The 17,502-nt window shown below is 40.1% G+C and overlaps 1 long non-coding RNA gene across 3 annotated transcripts in view; it reads left to right on the top strand.

The window, feature by feature from the left end:
- Nucleotides 1-12,336, top strand: part of LOC126052778 (uncharacterized) — a 43,716-nt gene extending 31,380 nt beyond the window's left edge. For 2 of the 3 annotated variants that reach the window (XR_007510144.1, XR_007510143.1), the window contains 4 exons: nt 1,584-1,710; nt 6,065-6,107; nt 9,147-9,435; nt 11,819-12,336. This is a non-coding gene — a long non-coding RNA (uncharacterized LOC126052778). The remainder of the gene's footprint in view (nt 1-1,583; nt 1,711-6,064; nt 6,108-9,146; nt 9,436-11,818) is intronic. The other variant, XR_007510142.1, reaches the window with a different exon arrangement.
- Nucleotides 12,337-17,502: the final 5,166 nt, after the last annotated feature.

The following is a 17,502-nucleotide window of genomic DNA, read 5'->3' as shown; positions in this document are numbered from 1 at the left end:
CTTTTTTCTTGCTTTGGGATAAAGACAGAAGGATCATCAATAAAACAGCTTTGCTAAATTCAGATCAATGACTAAAGTTGGTGCATAAGCTACCTAGGCTCACAGTGGGTACATTTGAAAGGTGTCAGCAGAGGACTGAATAACTATTTTTCACTGAAACGCAGAAAATAATTTCTAGATTGATAGGGAAAGAATCTATTTGAGCGCTACAATTCTACTTTCACTGCTCCTTTTCATATCACACCCTTTCAAAAGAGAAATTAAAAACTGGAACAAATCAGTTAACACCATATATATATTTATATATATAACGAAACAGAATTTTAAAATGACCATACTGAACTAGGTGCATGTGGAAATATAAAAATATAAACACTGATGCTTTTTATCAGAAAATAACACAGGAAATTAATAATTTAAGGTTTTACCATCCTATCTGACAAAAGAAGAAACAGATGTCACAATGAACTCTTTTGGTAACTTTATAGCATGGAGACTGTTTTCATCAACTAATAAGATGGAACCACTTAAAGCAAAAGCAGGATGCAACTGCTTGATTTCTCCCACATACACCCCGCTTTGCTGTTACTGCTGTTGCCTCACTACCTAGATCATAAATTGGAGTTGTTTATAACTTACAGCTGGGAAGCACCATCAGTGATGTAAGTTTTCTTGACATAGGGCTCTAAGGGATGGTTTTGCCACATCCTTCACAGCCCTCTCTTATTGGTGTGGCACTATGGTTTGAAAACAATGAAATAAAAAATTACTGTAGTGGAAATATTGTTGCATTTCAACAGGATCTGCAAAGTAAGCCACAGCTAGGCTGGGAGTATTTTAGAATTTAGCTGTCAGAAATTATTCCAGGACCAGAAAGTCCATGCTCTGAGCCTAAAGTTGTAGTCTTAGAAGAGTATGATTGCATGCACTTGAGAACACATAGTCAGGCTGTTTGCTCAGAAGCACTGAAACTCCAGCCCCTGGTAACGCGTGCTAGTGCCCTTACAAACGATCTATTGTACTTTCTACTGTTTACAAACACAGCACATTGAACCAGCCAGGTTTAAGGCTGTGCGGAGAAACAGACGAGTAAACAATATTGCGAAGATTGTGCTCCAGTATCGGTGGGAGAAGCTGAATGAAGAGTTACCAATTAAAGTCCTACTAATGACGCTGCAGTTTGGTTACCTGCAATCAGAAAAAAGTCACAGTTCAGTTTTTGATTTCTTCTTCATTTCCTAGATAAAATATTCTGCACTAGACCAATGAGTGGAGATTGCAGGTCTACTCTCACCCGTATGTCAAAGGGAAAAGTCATGAAAAAGCACTTTTGTCTTGGGTTTGTCCCCTCTGTCTCCCATATGCAGGCAGCACAGCTAATCTCTAGAAGTGGACAAGCTCAGACTGAGCACAGTAATGCTACACCTGGCAGCAAGGATGTAGAACACCTCCCCTAGAAAGCACCCAGGTGTAAGGAATTGCTGCATTCCTTCCCAACCACAGTTTCCTTTCATAATTTTTTTTGTGCCAAAGGTGTGAATGCTAACCAGCAATTTCAGCTATATGTTTTTGTAACTTTCTAGGCTTCCTTTACCACCAAGTTCATTCAGAGACAACTGTTGAAACCTCTGCTGTCACTACACTTCCAAGGTGTTATGTCTTCTCTAGGCTCAGTCTCAATGCCTGTGTAGTCTGCAAGACATGCTGAAGGTATTTTGAGTCATTGTTTATTTTACCAGCTATCACAACCTTTTGAGGAGCAAGATGGGTTAAATAAATAATGTAACGAGCTACTAGCAAGTCTTTTCCTCTCCCACACCCCCCAATCTGCAGAATAGTGATCATTGAACCGCAATGCAAATTAACTGTAATAAAAAAGAAGAGGGAGGGCAGGGGGAGGAGAAGCAAAACATTAAAAAAGCAACATTGAGCTTCAGAAAGGTAATTTCTCAAAAGACTGTTGGCGAGGAAAGATGTTGGTGAGGAAAGAAAACACATAAATGTTTTCAAGGGCTTAAATAAATATTTTCTAGATGAATATTAGGTACCCATTAATGTCTCTCTGTGTAGCCCACCCTAACACCTATCCTTTAGTTATCCTGTTACCAAAATGAGAGAAAGAGAGAGAGAGAGAGAGACTTTCCCTTTAATTTGCTTTGCACTCTGATGGTCGAAGACAAGAAAAAAACCTTTCTGGCTCTTTTGAATGAATGGTCAAAGGTACCTTTGCGGCTCCTTCACAGGGTGAACTAATCTGTGACAACTGTAGCTAATCTGATAAGAAGGCCCGCATGTGTGCTAATGTGCTAATATGAGGGGATTCAGAGCAGTCAGCGGTCGGGAAAAACCACTGCTTCCTAAATGGACCCTCATATGCAATAGCCCTGGCAACATATGCGCATTTTAACACCCGCTTAACAGGGAGACAATGCCGTGGCCTTTGTTGTGCGAGACAGAGGCGAGATTCTCATGGTGGGAATTTCTGCCTCACAGGCGACATTCTTTCAGGTGGGGTGCAAGGGGCTGGTGGCCGGGCCACGGCCGGAGCCCGGGCTGCGCCGGCCGCCCGGCTTGGCAGAAAGGTTACGTGTACGTGGGCGAAATGGAAGCCCCTCCGCTGATTCCTTCACTGAGAGGGTGAAAACCTGGGTAATCCCTGCATGAGGGAGGGGGGAGTGAGGGAGAGAAAGAGGCAGAGAAAGGGAGGAAGGAGGGAGGAACTGACTAAAACATGTTGGACCAGGTATCTAGCTGGGATAAAATCAGTTTATGACTATGGTGCTTTAGCTAACAGAGCTTTAACCAGGTTGACACCAGTTTCTAATGTTGTGACGTGCTTTATGTTATCTCCTGTCCTTGGAGGAGAATTCTTAAGTGCTCCACTGGAAAGACTAAATGACATCTTCTTGCCCCCTTGATTGTTTTACTGCACACTCCGGAAAATTTGTCCGAGAAAGGATAGGCAACTTATTTCTAGCATAGACCGTGCAATAGGGAGGAGGACTTCGTGGAGGTTGAAACTTCAAGAGACAGGCTGTCAAGAGACTTGGTCATGGTTGTGGTGCCTCTTCTGGACACTAATGTGCCCTGAAGACTGCTCTGCACGCCAGTCAGTTCCCAACGTTCCTTTGTTTTTAGGCGTCCCATAGCCTAATGCAAAGTGGATAAAAAAGTGTGAGCCAATACGTGTCTGGAGACAAAGTCTACTCACCTAGAGAGAACAGTTTACGCAACGCCTCTTGTGAGTGGGGAACAGACCAGAACTAACCACCCCTGTGAGTGTGCCTTTGCCTGGCTGGTACTCGGCACCTTTCCAGTAAAGCTGGTGTCAGAACAGCACGGTTACTGTGAGCTTGATAAAAGCGCACGGACAATGGGCACAAACTGAAATACAGAAAATGCCATTTAAATATAACAAAAAAACTTTTTTACTGTGAGGATGAGCAGCGGGATGGATGAGGTGGTCTGCAGAGAGCTCTTCCAACTTCAGCCATTCTGTCATTCTACCACTCCAAGACCTCAGCATATACCCCACCCACAAGTTTCTTCCAGTTATTTCATTTGACTGACAACACAATGCCAATGGCAAAGGGAAAGCAACACCGATATTAGCTCTTTTATCTCAAACAATATTCCTGTTTTATCATGATAAAAAATTGAATCTCTAGGAACATCTAAGCTGCAAATATGGCCTCAGAAAAGTGCTCATCCAGAGCAATTCAGATTCAGAGCAGTTTGATCCAAGACACAGACCAGACTTGGCCAAGTATTCCCATAAGAGCATGATCCCTGTTTTAAGGCTGCAGTCTTGTTAGCCTTCTTCCATTTGAAACATATTCCCACATCAGCCATAGAGAAGTAGCAGAGCTGAAGAAGGTGAGACTCATGAAATACTGAGTAGTGTTTGGGATACTTGTAAAACAGTATTATTCTAGCTACTCCACTTGTATGATTTTTCTCAGCTCTCTGAAAGTATTGGTGAGCAAGAATGACTGTTGTAAATGTTTCTAAGTGTGTAAATGGAGAAATCTTATTTATTCCTTTCTACTTTGTTGCATTCAGTGATACTATTTTATGTTTGAGTTTTGAATACATAACAATTGACCCCTACTTAATAGTGACGACATTTCCTCTCAGAGGAAGTCCTGAGGGAAGGAAGGTCCCACATAAACAAACTTCCACTCAGTACAATAGAGTAGCCCATAAATGTGACCATTTTTTCAGGGCATGGGCGAGGCTGACACTCTCTTCCTGCTCATGTAGTCGAGGGCTTATCGCAGCCCTGTTTCCCTGCAATTTAAATGTTTGCATAGCTTCTAGTTCATTTGTATTTTTCCCTGCACAGTGCAGATGTATCCCATTTTCCTGTTGCTGTGGAACACAGCCACAATTTTCAACAGTGTTACATAAATGACCATCTGTGTTAAAAAAATGCTGATGCACAAGATTGCACTGTGAGAATTTTAGCTAGCTAGCAAAATTTATGCTATTAATACTTCTGACGCTTCCTGACAGTAAAGGCAAAATGCAGTGTCCCCTCTGTTTTAGAATACTGTAGCTATGACAGAGAGCCACTGTTGCTGCGTGCAGGGAGAAATCTCTAGGGAAAAGTTAAATAAAACCTAGTTGCCTATGCCTAGCTTTCCTTAAGCTTTTCAGGATAGTAAAAGCAGACTAAATGTACAAAAAGTTATTATACTGATGGTGAGAGTGGTATGTAATTGCATGGAAATAAAGAAGAACACTAAGATTTCGTCAGCTTATTTTTGGCATCTTTGCATTTGCTGACTCCCAGAATCAGCAGTGTTGGAAACACTGAAATCCAATCCACAGACCTCTACAACTAGCATGACAGTTGTCATAGTAGATAGTGGCAGTAGTAAATTGCTAGTGCTCGTGTGGATGGGGATGAGAGGAAATAAAGTTCTTCAGTGATTTTCACAGACACTTGGTGCAGTTCCAAGTGCCAGAGGGGCACAAAGGCTGGGTTTTTTTCTGATCACCCCAAGACTGACACTTGCTGCCTCGTCCTCTTCAAAATACTGCTGTAGCAATCTTTCCTTTCCCCTGCTTCTGACTCCTCATCCTGTGGTCACTCATGTCTCACTGTGAGAGTCTCTCTTTTCTTAGGAGTCACCGTGCCCAGAGAGTCCTGGCTACCTGCTGGCTCCATATCAGATTTCACTTTCCCCCACCTTCCTGATTTAAGTTCTCCTAGTTCAGTGCAAAGTTCCCCTCAATCCACTTTGCTGTTCTGAAACCTAAAAGCCACAGTGACACAAATTAAACTTTTCCAGTATGTCTGAATGAGTGGAACAGTATGTGTTTTCTTAGGGTTTTTTTCCTCCTTTTTTAGCAAACATTGAACTATTGTGTTTGAAATTTGCAGCAAAAAAAGTGCAAGCAGACATACATAATGTAAAATTTTACTCCAAGTGGGTAAAGTTTGTGAAGCCTATACACTGGGATCAGATAAGTTTGGGCGACCTTAATACTTGTGCTGATAGGCACACACAGAGGCTTCCGATAATCATGCCTGAAGTGCACTCACAAAAAAAAAGCATATTCATGCACCAACAAGCAAATGTGTGTACAAAACAGAATTATGAATATTGCATGTATCTGCATGTACTGTAGCGTTGCCTTTCTCAAACGGGGACTTTGCACATATGCTTATTTTTCTGCTCTTACAAAACACTTTGAAAGTATTTGTGCTCATTCAAATGTAACTTGAGTCGTTTTAGCTGTAGCACTTGAGGACCTATTAAAGAGTTTTCAACCCTCTAATTGAAAATTATTCTATTGTTACTTTCTACAGATGATTTCTATGAACCACAGAATGTGATTTTGTTCATTCATAAATAGCAACAATGGGCAGGCATGTCTATTAATAATAGATTAATAATAATAATTAATAATAACAGACAAAGAATACAAGGAGGAAAGCCATTTGCTCTAGAGAGCTAGAGAAAATTAATAACAAAATGAGGTTTTCTTTACCTGTGAGATTCAAATTTCATTTCATTTGAATTTCTTTCTCTTTTCTCTCTCATTTTTCCTGTAGACAAGAAACTTTTGTTGTCCAAGGAAAAGAATGTGAATGAAAAGTAAGTAATTCACATAAACAAATATGCTCACGTACAAAAGACGAGTAGTATGTGTTTCTCAATATTTTAGGCACATCTCCTCTTTGCTAAGTTAGGCCAGATTTGCTTCTAATTTTACAGAAGTGGTTATGCAAGTTTCTCCAACTTTCTCAGTAGCCACTGTGAACTGCTTGTCATAACCTTAAGAGACCCTGAGAAATCAAAGTACCTCCAAAAACTCTGCTTTGGGATTATTTTGAGTAAAATCAAACATCCTAAGTATGCAGTTCTGAAAAAACAATGAATATAAACGTCACATTCAGCCATTCACTTTTAGTTCAGAATACGTGTTTTTCTGCCAAAGGACTATACGTGGTATATAATCCTTAGCTCCTTCAGGATTTTAATCTGTCTTGAGGCATATGGTAAAAAGGTAAGTGTTCTGTAGAATCATTAACTTGCCTAAAGCAATGTGGATGTTCTTTATTTCTTTCTTGAAAGACAAAGAGCATCTGAAAGTAGTTAACAGCCCAAACCCTATAGTTTGCTGAGGCAGCAAAAAATGAACCTGGAAATGTCCCTGCAGGGCTGAGTTTCACGTTAATTAGTCAATTCCCAGAGCAGTGCTTGTATTGACAAGAGTATGTTATTGTTCTGTTGCCTCAGTTAGTACTAAGAATGTAAGAGCACAACATATAAATACATTTATTTATCAGCACCAAAAGCATCAGGGGGATTGTGTTATATCAAAGCTACAGTGGACAGAAAAATTGCAGAGACCCCAATTCTGATCTCACTCCAGTGAGAGAACAGAATTGTCCTTTTCATGTAATGCCACTCATTGTAAAGGGATTCCATTCAGCATATCAAAAGCCTTAGGTCAAACTTTACCTTGTAAAAAGCCCATTCAGTGGCATTCATGAAGAAGGAGCTTTTAGAAGTACTGGGCTCAGCCAGCTCCCGGTGCTGAGGAAGGGCAAGACAAAACCACCAAAAAGCAGTCCAGTAAGAAAAGTAGCTGAGGATTTGCTTTCTTCTAAGGGAGTTGTGCAGTGGCTCAGCCTGGAGGACAGTACACTGCTGCTCGCCCCCTCTCTCCCAGCCTGGATGGGAGGCTGCAAAACAGCATTCAACCAAGGCCAGCCAAGCTCTGGGGAAGCGAATGCCTGGTAGGGCACCAGCCCCTTTGTGTTTCCTTGGCCGGGCTCCGAGTGGCTCATGCTCATGTACGGGATTTAGTACACAGAGAAGAGGACCTGCAGAAGACAGCATGAATTCTTTATAATTCTGTTCATTGCAGCATTGTTTAGCTCTCTCCATACCCATTTGCTGCTGTGATCAACTCACATGCTGAACTAGGTTAGGGGAAATGAGAGGGGAAATGAGAAACTACAAAAATAGTGTTCCAGAGTAAACCCAGCTGAAAACAGAGGGACTTCATTGAAAAAAAGTGATTTTTTGGATAAGAGTTCACAGAAGCCTCCCTTCTGCTAAACCTTTGGTCTGCTAATGTGTCCAGAACCACTCTCTGGCTCTGAGGATGAATGGCATCAGCACAGTCTGGACTCACACAACCAGCCCTCCTCTTTGTACCTAAACCCAGTTGCCACATCCACGTACCTCTTGGGAAGAGCCTTAGGTCCGCAGTAGTCACCCAAATGATGTTTGGTTATTAACTGGGAGCAGCTGGTCAGCCTAGGCCAAAACTGGGCCAAACAAAGTGCAAAGAAGGAAACAGACTGTGTGACGGTGCTCAAACCTGTCAGTTTGCCATAATAAACAGAGCCTTTGGAGCAGCACAATGAGATATGTTTCAGCCTATCCCATGCGTTATGTCCAGGGACTGTTCCAGAAAGGGCCTGATTCAAAGCACATCAAAATTGTTTGCAGTTTTCCCAGCAGTTTCCATGGGCTTTGCGACCTAGTCTTCAACATTTGACAATAATCAGCATTTTTCCTAGAACTTAAATGCACAGAAACCTAAATAAAAAAGTGTTCTCATAATTTTGAAATCCTCATCTGGATCTGTTTCTGATTTAAGAAAAAAATTAGATTCATTCTTATTTTGCTCAAACGAGTACATACATCTCTGGTTTAAATAATAGAAAGCAGAAAAAGATTTTTGAGGTGATATTTCCAGTGATGAGTTCCAAATTTTTTGGAGGGGGAAGCATGAAAGAATGGGGTGGGACTTTTTTTAAGCTAAAATGACAGTTAATCTACTTTGAATGTTAATTGTCTAACTGCTTTCTTTTCAGTCTGAGACTTTCCAATATACATACTTTCAGCTTGGGTGCAATATTTAGAGGTTTGTTATAAAACTCTTTTATTTGGAGCTTATTACACAGCACAAACCCCAGCTGTGTAGCCTGACTTGTTAATATTTCTTCCTCTTATGCTAAACAATGAAGAGCCACTTCCCATAGAACTGTGACGTACAATATTTCTGTAATCTTAATATAATTTTCTTTCAACCACAGACTTTGTGTGTCCTCGTGCTTTTCTGGGATAAAATTTTCAGAGGAACAAAATCCCTAAAAAAGTAATTAATCATCTGGTTCTGGTTATACAAACGGCCAGATTCTGTGACCTTCAAACCTCCCTCCCCCTCAAAGAAAGCAATAAGAATGTAAAGCACAGGGAGACAGATTTTTAGAGGTATTGAGGCTTTGACTCCTGCTGACTGTTAAAACAATCTCATCCTCAACACTTCACAGAATACGTGCCATGTCATACAGCAGTGGGCCCTTAGTTTCATCCTGCATTTTAATTTTCTCTTATCAATAGATGCAAGTCCGTCATAATTTTACTTCTACATTCTTTACTTGTAATTGAAGCAGACTTTCAAGTCTAGTTTGAAAATTCCCAATTATCAGATTAAAATTTACAAATCAATGTTTACCAAAGACTTCCTGAGAGTTGCACACATTGCTTGTGAACTTAAATTCAGTAGCAAGGTATTACATGGCACTTCGTACATAACTGATTTTCCTACCTCACTAAAGCTAACGATCATTTGCATACAACTTTCCTCTGCTACACAAATTCTTACTTCAATAGGTTGCTGATGGACATCACTAATGCACTAGTATAGTGGAGTGGGTAACTTTCCATTAGATGACCCATAGCAAAGCACCACCAGGCAATGCTGTTCTACAGGAAGGAGTGGAGGACAAGTTCTGGCAGTGATTTACTCACCGGTGATGACAACGATTCTACCAGTTCCATATTTGGTCCCAGCAAGTTGAAGCTTTCAGCCCAGATCCACAGGAAGGATTCAGACAGTACCAAGGCAGCCTGCAGCCATTACCAACCATGGCCTTGGCATGGGAGCTAGGCTTAACTGCTGGTGAGCCAAATCACTTGCTTTCCAAGAGTAGTAATAAGAAAATGTATTTTCTTTGTCCACAAAAAATACTGCTCACATCCAAACAGTAAACATTTTGCTTGGGAAGAGAGATTTTCAGGTAGTCCTCCTCCCTGGGTACCCTGGTTCTAGACAGCCCTTGGACAGCAATTACTGAAGGAGACATGGGACTCAGTTCAATAGGTTCTCTGGGAACGTCAAGATTTTGTGAATTTGTATTTTCCAGTGGGAGAACAAGGAATCACCATCAGTGTGGTGCTACATTGAAAAGTACAGGGTTGTAATTATTTCTGTTGGAATTAGACACCAAAGTATTGTGCAAAAATTGAGTTGATGTGCTTGTTTGCATTTGGGGGGAATCGAATACCTTTTAAGAGTCTGGTTTCTATAAATTCCAATCAAAATCAAGGCCTCATAGCCAATTAACTGTTCCTGATCCAAGAAGTTTTAAAGAATAAAATTTTCTACACTAGAAGACCAAACTAAACTTTTTAAATTAGTCTAAACTAGACTCAGAGAAGAATTTCTGGTCACCATTTCCTCAACAGGGAATTGAAATATAGGTAGTATAAAAGTCACTCAAGGATCACATGGGAATTGACTGACAGGAACAAGAGTCAAACTTAGATATTCTGTGTCTCAAATTAGTCCCTTAGCTCCAAGACCATGTTTCAAATTCCAGCCAAGTGCTATGAACTAACTGATCTTTCAGAGCCATTCTACATATCCTCTCAATAACTGTTCAAACAGATTTTAAAAATTCATTAATGCTTATGGTATAAAGCAGTCACCTTAAATTCCATTACCACTGTGAAAATCCTATACTGCTCTTGTGTGTACCTGGTCCTGAACCAAGGGGGTTCTGTGCATGAGAGACACAGGGTGCATGAAAGCAGGATGAGACCAATAGTTATATAATTGTGTATTGTGTAACACATTCCTTTTCCTCCTCTTCTTTTTTTCCTTATATATTCCCTGAGTAAATTCAGGCAAAGCTAAACTACCCCTTTGGGAAAGCATATAAAAAGAAAAAAAAAATCTCCTCTTGAAGCGTAGCATGCATCTTCTCTCCAGATGTCCATATCATTCTCCAGTTGATCTGTAGACTCTTCTTTGGCAGTGCTAGGCCTGTGCTTTCTCAGAGGTTGTAACATGCTTCACTGTTGGTGGCTGCCTTATTGTTTATATGATTAGTCATTCTTTGACTATTTTAAGGAGGTGATGTATAATTTTTGTAAATTTTAGATAAACTTCATTTATTTTCTGATGATTGATGCTGGCCAGTTATCTAATTGCATTTTCTAGTGTATTTTCTCCAGAATGTGAAAAGCATTCAGAATGAACAAAAGCCTTCCTTGCTTGCTTGCTTTTCCTTTCTTTCTTTTTTTTTTTTTTTTTGAGGAGTGGAGCTGTTGTAATAAAGCTAACAAAACTCTAGCTGAACTACAGCTTTATAATAAAGCTTGTGACAAGTTCTGGGATCTAAGCCAAAGTCAAACCAAATGTACAGTTTACGAGGGTGAAAGGTTTTACTGGCCAGTCTGGTTCTCTTCCAAAATGCCTTCATTTCACATGTAAACGCTAATAGAAACAAACAGTGGTAGTACCATTACTTCTATTTTTACCTCACCACCTCCATGTCATGCAATAAGCCAAAGAAAGAAATCACAAGTAGAAAATCAAGGGAGGGGGAAAAAGCAGGAGAAAGAAGAATGAAATGAAACTCCATTAGATCCCTCTCTCCGAATTCCATCTGGCCCACTGCGACTTCCTCAAAATTATTGGCAAAATGTGTTATTATTTTGGGAGGAGAAGCGGAAGGTAAAGGAAGGAAAGGGGAGGGCTCAGGCTAACTCAAACAGATCTATAATTATAAAAAGCTGGGTTTTTTTTCCTCCCAAGCTTTGCTTTTCTTTGCAACATTAAGCCAGCATAGTGGGAAGCACATTGATTCATTTGTATATACCTGATCATCATTTTCTGATGAGCCCCAATTTCCCCTCCTTGGTTCTGTTTAAGACAAAACTCTTTCTGCAGTCTATGGGAGTTGTGCCTAAATAAGCCACAACATGAAGCAGGAGACACCCAGAGCCTCCTTGCTCACTGTGATATTATGCACACAGCTTGTCTATGAAAAAGCATGCTTGCACTATTCTTCCCACATCCTTCTCCGTTTCAGCTCCTATCCATTTGTTTGTTTCCTTCTCTAATTTCATCTTGTAATAAACCCAAGTCTGATAGCTCCTTAAGGCAGTGGCTTTCCATTTACTATGTGTTTACAGTATACTTCTGCCAAAAGTACATCCTTATGCCAAGGTTATATATCAGTGCCTCAATGTGATGTATTTTTAATTTTTAATTTCAGAGTCATTGTAAGTGATCAGATGACTACTGGCAATTGGATTTTTCCTACATTGAAACTGCTTGCACTCCCACTGACTTTCCTGTATGCAAAGCTGGTGCTGAGACTGCAACACATCTCGCTCCTTGGGCCATACCAACACTGCTTTTGCTCAGCACAGTCATTTTCCCCCAAGGAGCAGTTAAAATGGAGAACTGTGCATTCTGCTCCTTTTGAGGAACTGTGGTTAAAACATATATAAGCACTACAGACAATCAAGTTAGCAAGATGGGCATTTCCATTTGTCCATGTGCTGTAACTGCAGACTATAGTAACCCTTGAATTAGCATTTGCTTTGTTTTTTTCATGAATAAACTAATTTTCATTAATAAACTCAGCTCATCTATCTGGAGTCCTGCATTTGCAGAAAGCTGAGTGTAGAGAGACAAAAGATGTCAGCACGTGTTGGATCCTGATCTCTTAACTTTGGGAATGACTAGAATGCAGTACCCATGTATGTACAATGACACACAATAAATGCAATGACAATCATGGGTTCACAGGAGAGTTGTGCTGCTTCATTCTTGCTCTAAACAATTTTATTTCTCTCTCTCTGGATGAAGGTAACAGCATATCTTAGAGTATAGTCTCCTGGAAATTGAAGGGAATCTGACAAAACTATGTTTTCAGCAAAGTAGCAGAATACGCTTTGTGACAGGAATCAACTTTAAATCACAAAATGGGAAGATCTTCTTTACTGACATGCCCTCATCTTGCCTTCCTTAGTGTTAAGCTATAAAGTACGTGGCACTTTGTTTGCAGAACGGTTATGTCATCTTAAAAAAACTTTATTAAATCATTCAGCAGCCTGTTAGAGAATTTAACGTAAGCTGTAAAAATATTGGTGGGGTCTTCTTGTTGAAGACACTTCACAACATGTCTCTAGGCACAGACATGCATTAAGGCATGATTGCACTTACTACCCTGATGTGCATACTGATCTGAATCCTTGTGTAGTTTCATAATACACGCAGGATGTCTCATGACTGACTCACACTATGTCCACACTGCAATCAGGATGTGCAACTCCTAAAGACATTTCTTTGGAGACTTTAATAGACCTAGCCCAAATAGTTACCAAATGTGGCTAGTCTGAAACTAGGTGGTATCTCTTTCAGAGGAGTTTGTGCCTCTGAGTTTTAGGACACTTGCACCTATAGGAGAAGCCTTTGTCTCTCCTATACATGGACTTGCAGAATCTAGTTAGGAACTTTCAAATGTCTAGGCTACGACAGGTACAAGGGAGAGAGCAAGCAAGAGCAAATGGGAACAATGGGACCTTCTCAAATCACTGTTGCATGCAACGTTTCTTTTTGGTTTTGTTTTAAGAAGTTATCCTCTAGCAAAAAATATCTATAAAAATATAACTGCATGCCAGGCTTTGTTCAACTTGATCATTTCAGGTTTGACACATGCAACTGACAGACTCCACATAAACTAACTTCTTTTAATTTAATCTGTTCATTTAATGACCTGTACCTGATGCGGATTTACTCATGATCACTTTCCATATAGCTCACACATACTATTTTACAAGGATGAACTTCATTTTCACAATGTTCTCTGGTGCAATTATGACATTAAAAAGCACTGGGAATCAGCAGCAGGCATACATACCTTTGGTGCCAGTCTCATTTGCCACCCTGCTAGAGTGAATTAACTGAATAATAGTAAATGACCCAAGGCAGGATGAAAGCAGGATGCATGCTTGGGAAATAAAAAAAATAAAAATGAAACGACTGTGGAAGGCCCAGCAGAAGCAGAAATTCACTTGATGATTAACACTCTGATCACACAGCAGCAACCTGGAAGGGAATGCTGTAGTGAAACCTTACAGCTCAGGGCAGAAGTGAGCAGGAGAAAGCATATACATTGCTGCAAAAGTTATTTCTTAAGAAACGTAATTTAACACTGCCACAGATGTACAACTAAATTTTCATGTCAAGCCCCAATTAAACAGTGGCAAGACAACAAAAGTTCCAGCTTATGGTGGTTTGTTTTGGGTTTGGGTTTTTTTTCCCCTTCTTTGTTTAGCCATTGTTTGAAATTAGCCAAGAAGCTGAGATAAATTCAAATCTGGAGAGGGTGAATGGGTAAAGCCAGTCCCAAGTCTATTTCTGACTTGCAAAAGGTGCAATTTCACATAACCATTTACACCCAGCTTCCCTTGAAGGAAAATTGGACTGGCCATAATGGATCAGACCCAAGATATCTGGGGGCTATCAATACCAGACCACTCACAGTGGTTTAAGAACTCAAGAGTAAGCAAAGGGGGGGGACTCACTCTCTTCCCTTTTAGCCCACCGCAGCACTGATTTCAGCAAAATATGCTCAGATCTTGAGATGAGCTTAATGCTGCTGCAGTTACATTATTGTTACTGAGTTAGTTCAACTGACAGCAAGATGACATGTTGTCTGATGTAATGGTGCTTTCAACTGACAGTGTAGACTCCCTCCTTAATAACTGATGAGTGGTCCAAGCCCCAACACAGAATTCTTAATGTAGTCAATGCTATTATAACTGGGGATATTCTCGTTACCAATTTAAACAGCTGTTCAGGCTTCCCCTGCTCCAAGGGAGTACATTCCTTGCAGGTCTGAGGAGTCATTATCCTTCTGCTTATACTCTCTTGGGAGTTAATGAATCTTGTATTCCCTTTCTACACAATAAATTCAGTTTTAACAGAATGATTCATCTCTAACTCTTCTGCCTGTGAAGGTAAGAAATATCTTTTTGACCTCTTATTCTGTGCCAGTATCTGCTCTACAAAAGATAGGTGGGATGGGAACAGATTGCTGCACCACAAGTTTGGTGAGAAACACCTGACTTTGTGGAGACACACTTGGCAAATTGGCAAGTTTTCAGAAGCAGCCCTCTCTTCTGCATATTTTCTGGCTGACCTGGGATTCTCAAGAGCCTCTCACTGACTAAAATGACTCTCTACCAAACAATGCTCAAAGTATTTAATTTTGGTGTGTAAATATGACCCTGTGAGCCAAACGTTTAAATCCCTTAATGGATACGGACCCAACAGCTCTTGCCGCTCTGCTCAGAAGAGATCTAATTTGCTTTAATTAAAAAATATATGCCTCCATCAGCTCTCCTGGGAACTGCCTATGGTTAATAAACTAGGCTTTCTGTATAGACCTATCTCTGTGTATTTCTTGCTCATTATGAGGCACATGATCTTGTCTTTTTTAAAAAAAAGTTCACTTCCAGTGTTACAGTGGTGAGAGGATATTACTGCAGCATTTTTCCCTGCTTAGAAGACAACTCAGGTCCCACTCTTAAAGGGACTGAGAATTCATAGCTCTGCTTGAATACAGTGGGAGTAATAGCAAACCAGATGAGTGTTCTAATTCTGTAAGACATGCAGAAAAAAACCCTGAAGTATGGGCAACTTGACAAGGTGTCAAAATATTAACGTCCTGTTCATTCAGTTTGTTCTTGTTACTTTTTCATCTTGGACACCTCAACTCTTCCAGCCTACTGCAACGCTTTACCAACAGTGCTGAATTCCTAAAACTTTTGCTGTTTCTGAATTCTGATTGCCCCATAAGCATGTGATGTCAACAGTACCCCGAGGGAGCAACAAAAAGTGTTTGAACAGCAAGGCATCCCACAATCTTGTCTCGTCAAGAACCTGTGCAGATACCAAAAGCAAACTGATGCCAAAACCCAGTTCTGTGTGTTAAGAACAGGCTAAAGGTAAACCAGAAAGGTTGAAGAGAGAGATAGAAAGTCATAAGAAATTAAAAGTACAAGTGACCAATATTCAGTCTAAATAGAAAATTTTCTTCCAAGGTTTTGTTTAAAAAAAAAAAAGATAAATAAGTTTCTTTGGGGGGCAGGGGGTAGGAGTGGAAAGCCTGTTTATCAATATTCATCTTTCGTTTTTTTCTACCTTAAGGAGTCACTCTTCATCTCCCCAAGCATCAGGCCAATTGGCTGGTTATTTCAATTCTGTGGATACTCTGCTGATAGCTATAATGTAGATTCCCATGCCAGATACTTGAGTTAATTAGCTGTGGGCTGCTAGTGTCGGACTTGTTTAGTGTGGGGAAAAATAGCTGACAACAAATCATCACTGTGTGAGATCTTGATTATTGTTTGGATGCAAACAGCAACATGCTGGCACCGCCTTACGAGTGTTTTCAATCACAAAAGGATGTTCTAACACTAGCACAATGATGCTGGCTTTTTTTAGGAGAAAGGAGTTGGATCATTGATGGCCGCTGGTCTAGCACACTTACTTGCTATTTATTCAAACTTCATTTAGGTAATCCTGTCTTCTGCTGTGTGGTCATAGGGCTGAGGGCCCAGATCCTCAGTTTTTAATGGAATCTCTAATAACCACTTGGCAGAACACAGGGATGACTACTGAGCATACTAGACACGCAATACAGTGAGTCCATACTCACACAAATGTTACATACATGCATTTCATTGCTTAGGGAGGTTAACTTGAACGCAGGCTGAACAAATACAAGAGATCTCCTTTACATGTGTGTCTCTAACCTATTACCTCTTTCCATGCTGCTTAGCTTCCACCAAAAGTGCTACTGTTCTTTGGAAGAAAATATATATTGCTTACTGCAATTATCCTTGCTTTAGATCTGCCCTCTATTCTATAGAGGTAAGCATCATATCAGAGTTTCATTCCCCATGATGCAAAGTGTAGATGAGAGATGAAAATTTGCAAGGTACAGGATTGCAGTGGCAGTACAAGGCAAGAATTTTCTGTAATTCATTCCTTCGCAATGTTTCCAATTGTGGGGTGAATTTAGGAAAGGCATGGTGTTTTAGATATTGTTAGGATGTTTAGTGTCTGTAGTGTTAAGATTAAGGAGACATGCACAAAAGCATATACTTGCTTTTGCATTTCAATTTGGACACTCCTGCAGTTGTTTGTTGTCTCCCTTTAAGTGTTGTGATATCCAGCTTCCAGACAGTAGCCTGGCTAAGTGCTGGTTAAAAAATAAAAGGGACAATTATCACCTGAAATGTTGTGCGAATCATTTTTTTTTCAGCTTCATTAAGATACCCTGTTGAAAAATCTGATTTTCATCTTTGTTCACCTCATATCACTCCATTATTTTAGTAGCAGAAACTATCCAAACTTCTAATGAAATGCACTAGTACCAAGACAATCTCAGTGACTGCAATAAAATTATATGGAAAATGTGGTTCTCCCATGCATACTTTCCACCGGCGTTTTGCAACTTCCATGGTCTGCTAAGGAAAACAAAGGGAGGTCACAAGTCTGAACCTAGAATCAGAAACCTAGCTGAGTCAGGATATAAATAAGCCACAACTTAAATCTCTGAGGATACTCCAATGACCTGTTTTGACCCTAGGAATAGCTGCTTCTGAATCATCAAACCTCAGTGGGTTGATAGCTGTAGAATCATGGTACAGATAAAGGAGGTTCTGCACTTTGTGAACTTTCACAAGCAGCAACAAGCAACTCTAGCCACGTAATTAGTTTCTTTATATGTAATTAGTACAATACGCAACTTGGAACTCTTGAAGTTAATTATACAATGTACATGCCCAAATTTATTATATGGGTAGCAATTTGTGCATTGTGTTTTGCACCTTGAATCCGTAAACAGAAAAGGTGTTTTGGTGATGAAGCATGTCTATT

This window comes from Accipiter gentilis, chromosome 30 (assembly GCF_929443795.1).
Source record: "Accipiter gentilis chromosome 30, bAccGen1.1, whole genome shotgun sequence".
NCBI classification, from domain to species: Eukaryota; Metazoa; Chordata; class Aves; order Accipitriformes; family Accipitridae; genus Astur; species Astur gentilis.
Note: the sequence above shows the minus strand (reverse complement) of the source record. Positions and strands in the feature narration are given on the sequence as shown.